The following is an 8,348-nucleotide window of genomic DNA, read 5'->3' as shown; positions in this document are numbered from 1 at the left end:
CCTACATCCCAGGTGTGTTGGGGGCATTAATTAATGTTTGTCTATTGCTTGGGGATCTGAGATGAAAGGCTAGCATCGTTACTGCCGGTTTGCTGCAGGCGAGACTAGATTATAGTCCTCCAGATGGGCTGCATATGGGAAGTGGTTTTAGCAGAAGATTTTTCCAAATGAAATGCAGACTTTAAGGTTTGGGGCCACTTCAAAAGGAAAGGTGCCTGTGGAACTTCATCCTCTCTCCCAGCTTCAGTGGGTTCAGGTTTTACATCACTCGTAGTCAGCAGCCTGCGTCCTAGTACTTGATCCTAATTCACCCAGCAAGGGACACTGAACTCCTTTCCCTTTCCCAGTGATTTCTCCTCTGCATAGAACAGCAATGATCATTAGCAACAAGGTGAACTTTATTGTTACATTGTTACAGAAAATTCTCAGTTCCTTGTGAGGAATACCTAGCATGTGGGGCCACTGAACCAATCAGTCCCCTATAAGGAGGATAAAAAGTGACTGTTTTAAGCACATCTGGACAAGCCAAGCAGGCTTTTCTATTTGCTTCAGTGATCCTGCCCACACTGCAACCCCACTGCATCCTCAGCCTCCAGCCCCTAACCCCAATCCCACCACCCGTCGAGTATTATTTTAAAAATAGCTTTTACATTAAAAAGCACCAGTGTGTTCTTGAAAACTTTTAAGGAACACCTTGAGGAAGGACTTCTGGGCAAGCAGAAGGAAGGCTGGGCACATTCGGGCTTAAGAGGAAGAGGGTGAGAAAAGCCTCTCTCCCTTGAGTGCTAGAAACATTTTGATTTCTTCAAAACTGGAGAAATTGATACAATTTGAACAATTCCCAATTGGAAGAAGTAATCTGTATCCAAGAACAAACCAGGACTTTTCTCCTAGAATGCAGAAGAAAGCAGATGGTCAACATGGCTAATACAAGAAGTAGGATGAGTCTTGTTAGGGGTTAAATGCATGGCGCTAAAAATCCATGAGAAATAATTGCCAGCGCTTAGAGGCAGGGATGACAGTCAAGATTCTACATTTGATTCTTGTTCACATAGATTTACTGAATATGTTCTTAGTATCAGGGAGTATTCTATGTACTGACGAATAAGCCATGCAGCAGATTCCCTATTTTTGTGAGACTTTGAGAGTGATTTAATCTGAGTATCTACAAAGGTCTGTCTGGAAGATGACTTTAAACTATTCAGGTCTGGAGTGAAAGCTAAGTGTGAGACTTAATGTTCTACGATGACTGTTACAATGCAGTAGCTTCAGTGGGTGTGAGATACAGGCTCAGATTCTAGCATATTCTTCAACGCAGTGCCCAGCAGTTTGTTTCTTTCTCTTCTTGTGTGTATGCATGAGCGGTATGCATATATTAGTGCGTGCATATTTGCATATATATGCAAACCTGTACACATGTGTGCAGGAACAAAGGCATGTGTGTATATGAGAGAAGGAGGTTGATGAGAGTTGGGTGTCTTTCTGAGTCACTTTCCACCTTACATATTGAGGCGGGTCTCTCATTTGAACCCAGAGCTTGCCAATTCGGCTAGTCTAATTAGTAGTTTGCCCCAGGGAATCTCCTACCTGTACCTGCTCAAAGCTGGCATTGCAATCAGCTCTCTGTGCCTACCTGGGTTTTATGCGATGCTGGGGATTCAAGCTCTGGTCTTTATATTATCACAGAGGCATAGCTCCAAGTCTGTATTGCCTTTTCTTTAATATAGATCCATCCATCTTTGGCTACATATGATGGGAAAGTGGACTATGGCTGGAGCATGCAGCTAGGACAGCCTGGGCCTTCTGTGTGATGAACTGAGGTTGGTGGGCTCTAGATCTTGCAACGTCTTGCTGAGTTCTTTGTACAGACTATGTTTCAGTTTTCTCACCCAGGAGTGAAGGCAAAGAAGTCCTTTTGGGCTCTAATTGTGAAAAATTTAACAAAGTCGCAAATCAATTATTGTAAAGGTTTTGTCTTCAGAAATCTGCGATGTTACAGAAGAGTTCAAAATATTGTTCTGTCTGTTGGTTATTCAAAATTTAGTACAATTAGGCAGAGAGACCATTCAGAAGTTAGATAAGATGAATGTTTTATAATATCTCACTGAAGAGAAAGCTTAAAAAATGTACAGTTAAGAACTTTCAAAACCTTAGAAAAGTTTAAATAATCTGTATTATTACTGTAATGCTTGTGGTTTCTTTACTTTGGGATTTTTCTTGTTTTTACAAACTGATGGGAAGGAGTACTTATGGAGCGTCTTAAAGTTTCCAGCTGAGAATTCCATTTACAGCAAAACTTGGACTGTTATAAAGCAAAGTCAGTAAGTAAATTTAGAAAGAATGGTTTATTCTTTAATATCCTATATTCTTCCCAAGGAATTAGTCCCTTTCTTTTTAAAACAGTGATACCTCAAACACGACTTCATGAGAAAATAAAATCTTGCATCCTTTTGTGACCTTAGCTAACAACACAACACTGACAGGGGTGTCTTCTCTAATGCTCAGCATTTTTCAGAAGTGTTTCGAACAGTTATTTGATCCTCACAGCTGTTTTGGAAGTAAAGTGGACAGAACTTATTATTCACATTTCTACACAAGAGGAGGAGAAGCCTGGGAGTTGGAATTTTTCTGGAATTGTATAACTGGTGACTTAAGCTAGAATACAGGATCCTGACTTCTGTGTAGAATTGCAACTTCCAAAAGTGGATACACAGGTACTCCAAGTGTTCCCTGCCCTGCGTCACTGCTTGTTTCTAAGACAAGATGCCAAAGAACTTCTGAAGACTTCAGAAGAGTTTGAGGCTACTGGGGCATGTTTAAACTTTGGAACAAATCTGGACAGCCACAATGATTATATTACCATATTCCTTCTATTGAGACACTGCTCCCTGTGTGCTGGGTGTCTGTCTAGCATGGCTGTGACACTTGTTGGATGACTTTTGTCTACTGCAATGATGAGACCATAATTGTCTTGGGGTGTAAACTTTGCTTTAGAAAAACTTGGAGATGGTTAATCTCATTGATTCATTCTGAGTTCATGTATTAACACATTATGAATAACATAAAACTCAGGTAAGATACTTCTAAATGTCTATCTGTCCATCCATCCATCCATCCATCCATCCATCCATCTATCTCTCTACCTATTGTGTGTTTGTTCGCATGTGTATGTGACTGCAGGGGCACAGGAGTATGGAGATCAGAGAATAACTGTCAGGAATAGGTCCATTCCTGTTCCATGTGGGTCCCAGGGATGCATGATAACACCTCTACCTATGGAGTCACCTTGCCAGACCAGATAAGACCCCTTTAAAGATTATAAATATTCTCAGAGTATGAAATTTTAAAGCGTAAACTTCAAGTACCTGATTATCTTTTGCCTAACATCAGTCAATAAAGCATGATGCTCAGAGAGACAAGAAACCGAACAGATGGTTTTCTGCCTCTTTCCAGACCTCGAGTTTTACCTTGGGCAGCAAATACTAAGCCTTTGAGTTCGAATATGGCACAAGGATTATATAACATATTTTACTGTATCATTTTGATGCACGGCTGTAAGATCTGTTAAATACATCTCTAGGTCATAGAGACTGAGGGAGGGGAAGGTGGTGGAGAGAAGATGGATGAAACGCCAGGGAAAGAAAGAGTTGAGTTCAGGGAAAAGAAGCAGGCACAATTTTGTTAAAAATGCTACTCTTTATCATCAATAAATTAAAATAACATGCTGTTTTGGGGGTGAGTCATAAGATAGATGTTGCATTCACCAGCACGGGAACCAACAGACACAAAAGGAGACAGCCAAGCATGAAAGGATGACCATAGAACATTCGTTCCACTTGCCTTTTATCTTTTACACCTGTGTTTGAATCCATCCAAACCTTCGTAAATCCTTTATACAGCTGTCGAAATTGCACCTGAAAAAAAGGCTGAAGTCGTCTCAGACCAGCTAACATTTCATCATCTTGAATACTTAAACCCAAACAGGCTTAAACACTTTGCCAAAACCAAGGATAATGGGCTTCCCATTGATCTCTGCTCTGTTCAAATGTTCAGCTGTGTGTGCCAAAATGTACAGGGCAGACTGCCTTGCACAGCCTCCAACAATTTTTAGCTGCAGACAAACTCAAACACAAAATATTAAGTACAACAAGTCCCCCTTTAAATCAACACAAATAGACATCCTTTGATATTTGTAATTAAGTAAGGCACAGTTGGCCATCTAGCAAGTCAATCTATTTAAGTTAATTTTCTTTTCTTGTGCAAGTAGTTAACTTTAGTCTATTTCTGAGAAGAGTTAATGAAGTTCATGGTGTTTTACTGGACTGTTTCTGATGTCCATTTTAACTTCAAAATTTTATCACTTTGATTTGGGATCTCTGGTTAATTTTTCTCTTAGAAGTTGTGAATGTTGGGCTGGAGAGATGGCTTAGCAGTTAAGAACATTTGCTGTTTGTCCAGAAAGTTCTTAGTTCCTGTCCCAGCACCCATACCAGGTAACCCACAACTAACTCCTGCTCTCAGAGATCTGACGCCCTCTTCTGTTTTCCAAAGGCACCAATGAGTACATAGTACACACACACACACACACACACACACACACTTTAAATATTTAAAAATTTGCAAATTTTAAATGTTAAGATGTGCAGAATTTCATACTTTGGATCAGATTTTCATAACTTAATGGTCATTCTTTCTACAGGATAATTTAGGTTGGAGTTATCAGCAATGCCTTAAATACGATGGTGACTTTCAAGACATGGTTAAGAGTACTAGCCCCCTAAATACATTCATATTCTAGTCTCCAGACCTGTGAATATGCTAAATGGTAAAGGTAAATTAAAACGATCAATCAATTGGCCTGGGGAGTCCTTTAGATTATTTTGGGGCAGGGCAATCTTAAAGCTGGAAAAACAGTCAGGAAGAGAAAGTTCAACCATGTGTGAGGGACCTGAAGATGCTGCAGTTCTGACTGCCCTTTCTAGTAACTAGGGAAGGCTGCCATGGCAGGTACCACACTCTTACCTCCTCTTTCCAAAGGAAACTTGGGTCTACTAGTACCAGCTATCAAGCCCACAAAGACCTGGACTGGACTGCTAACTTATGGAACTCAAAGTCAATAAGTTTGTGTTTTGTTTTGTTTTGTTTTTTAAACTATGTGAATGTGCCCATCGACCTTGTAGTAAAACCTACATGGTTCGGGGAAGCACAGACTGCATAGGGGAATGCCCTGGGCTCTTTTCCTGCAAATCCTCTTCTCAAAGGAGCCCCTTCCAGCTTGGTTCATATTCCTGTAGACTGTGTATAAATATACTACAGTAAATAGCTCAGTTGTGATGATTGTGTCCCTAGAGGAAACCTACAGCATCTCTAGGCAGGACTTGCCAGCTACTTCTAGACAATAGTGTTAGCAGAACCTGAGTCGGCAGGTATGATCCTAATCCTTCCATATACTCGGGTGACTGACTGAGGGAACCAGGGGGAGGTTAGATGATTTAGATAAAAATAAGATATTCTTGGTCAAGTAGAAGTCGTTACTTGGGAACCAAGAATCTTAACAAGCAATCTCTTGGACCCCAAGGGACATGCTTTCTTGAAAGTAATGTGTTTTCCTTGTGAAATTTTTTTGAGGGTTATGTTATTGAGAACTGAACTGACACAAATATAAAGAAGCTTGTTTAGTTGCACACTGTAGCTACAAATTTGAAATCCCACAGAAGATTTAAAGTCCAACTCTTGCTATGATTTTATTTATTTATTTGTTTTTGTTTTTTTATGTTTTCTGTTTTGTTATTTTGAGACAGGATCTCCCTATGTAGCCCTCACTGTGCTGGAACTCACTATGTAGACCAGCCTGATCTTGAACTCACCAAGATCCACCTGCCTCTGGTTCCCAAGTGCCAAGATTAATGTAGCACACCACTATATACACCCTGCTTGTTATAATTTTTAAATGATTAAAGAATTATGAAAATGCATATGAATTGAGTTTTTATACACTTGTGTGATGAGGCTGTCTGCTGTATCATTTCTTTATTTGGATTCTCAGATATGGCTGATCATGGATGCAAGAGTTTCATAACATAATAAATTCAGTATGATGTAAGCATATAGAAAATGCACGACTGCATGTAATTATGAATAAGTCACAACTGCAACCCTGACAGAAATGTCACACTTGCATCATTCCTTAAAAGGTTATAATGTATTATCAGGCTTTAAATTTTTCACAGTTTCAATGTGAAAGTTGGCATGTTGGGTTTAGGATTCACTCTGAGTGAGGAATAAATACATTCAATTTTACAGTGATTTTGTTTTCCGCTTTCTGGTTCACACTACCAAAAGTGAGAAGGCATGGCTTCTAGGTAAATAAACATGGTACTGGAAATAGGTGAATGTAAAAGTTGACCCACCCCCCAATGTAGCACTTGTCATGACGTTAAGAAATAAAAATGGAGGAAGCCGCAGCTTACCGTGCAGACATGGCCAAGTCCAAGAACCACACCACACACAACCAGTCCCGCAAATGGCACAGAAATGGCATCAAGAAACCCCGGTCACAAAGATACGAATCTCTTAAGGGGGTTGACCCCAAGTTCCTGAGGAACATGCGCTTTGCCAAGAAGCACAACAAGAAAGGCCTGAAGAAGATGCAGGCCAACAATGCAAAGGCAGTGAGTGCACGAGCAGAGGCTATCAAGGCCCTGGTGAAGCCTCAGGTCACCAAGCCCAAGATGCCAAAGGGCCCCAGCTGCAAACTCAGCCGCCTGGCTTTCATCGCTCACCCCAAGCTTGGGAAGCGGATTCGAAGCTACATGGCCAAGGGTCGTAGGCTCTGCCAACCAAAGCCCAAGGTTCAAACCAAGGCAGAGGCCAAAGCTCCAGCTAAGGCCCAGTCCAAAGCTCCAGCCCAGGCTCCTAAAGGTGCTCAGGCCCCTGTGAAGGCCCCATAGAAAAGGCTCCTGCCAGTGTGAAGACAGATGGACTGCCATGACACACCTACCCACACACTATTTGCAGATGACCAGTGTCCTAGGCTGTTTTTACAAATAAACTCAAGGCAAGATCTGTTAAAAAAAAAAAAAAAGAAAAAAAAAAAAAGAAATAAAAATGGAAATTCCACACAGTACAGTGTCTGTGAGGAAAGCCATGGGATCAGAGTGTCTTTGATTGCTTGGTGTCCCCTGGGAGTCACCATGACAGAGACAAATGTTGGCCATTTTCTGCTCTGGCTCTGTTAGTGAGTGCTTCCCACTCAGGCTCCTGCTAAGGACTGAATCAGCTCTTCCTTTTCCTGCTCTTTCTTAGGAAGACTTCCTTCTTAAGAGATGGTTTTCCCTGGCGTTGGTAAAGAAAACTCCACAGTGAGCCTTTGCCTGAGCTTGAAGCACTGTTAGCTCTCTGTAAATAGCTACAGAGAGTTTTGGCTGCTGGAGACCTTGACACTCACTTCACTGACAAGATAATACCAAGGCTCCCTGGAAGTGGTACTGGAAGGAAGTCGGAGGTTACAGGGTCGTAGGGTATAATTTACATCGAGTATAATATGATATAATAGTCAGGAGACAAATTGATTCAAGAAGGGTATCTGGTGTTGAGTCATGAAGGTGGGAGCCTGAAGAAGGAGCAATACTAGGTTTTGGCATCTGGACCTAAGCCAGGAGAAATTAAGAAAATGTGAATCTGGATGAAAGGAAGTGAACGTCAATCACGATGTCACCACGTGTCACTCCTTATCATTCAGGAGCAAGAGTGACACTGAGTGAGAGCTTAGGTTCAGTTTTGCTACTCCCCGTTTCTTCCCCCAACTTAGGCTTTGTCATCAGGGGATGCTAAAGCCACTCTTCCTGTTTCCTGTTTCCTGTTTTCTGTTTCCTATTTGCTTCCTGTTCTGTGAGGCAGCCTGCTTTCTTAAACAACCTGCTGGTGGAACTTGATTCTGGGAATAACTAGTGAGTCCAGCTGGTAGTTTTCCCAGCATTCAAAATAGGCTCTTCCTCTCACCCCATCTCCGAGGAGACTGCTACAGCTGAGATGCTCCTTTGCTCACAGCTCTGTTTCTCAGCTCCATGAAGGTTTTAGTCCTAAGTTTCAGTCATTCTTCTATCTTCTCTGTATTTCAGAAGCTCTTGGAATTCTTACCTCTGGGATATCTCAATTCTCCTCCTCTGGGTCCTCTGTTCTTCAATATTTGGTCAGCAGTTGTTTATAGTGAACAACTTTGGTCTGTTTACTGGATCTTGGCTGATGCAAGCTGTCCTAAGTGGTGAAACTGAGAGGAATAGTTACTCCCCACAGACTTTTGGTGAGAAGGAACCAACAAGGCTTGGTGGCTATGACGTAAAGCAAGC

General features: G+C 41.5%; 1 pseudogene; it reads left to right on the top strand.

Annotated features, from left to right (window-relative positions):
• The first annotated feature begins 6,456 nt into the window (after positions 1-6,456).
• On the top strand, positions 6,457-7,056 carry LOC117705963 (large ribosomal subunit protein eL29 pseudogene; annotated as a pseudogene).
• The last annotated feature ends 1,292 nt before the right edge of the window (positions 7,057-8,348 follow it).

Source organism: Arvicanthis niloticus, chromosome 3, assembly GCF_011762505.2.
Source record: "Arvicanthis niloticus isolate mArvNil1 chromosome 3, mArvNil1.pat.X, whole genome shotgun sequence".
NCBI lineage: Eukaryota > Metazoa > Chordata > Mammalia > Rodentia > Muridae > Arvicanthis > Arvicanthis niloticus.
This window is presented reverse-complemented; position numbering and strand designations above follow the sequence as displayed.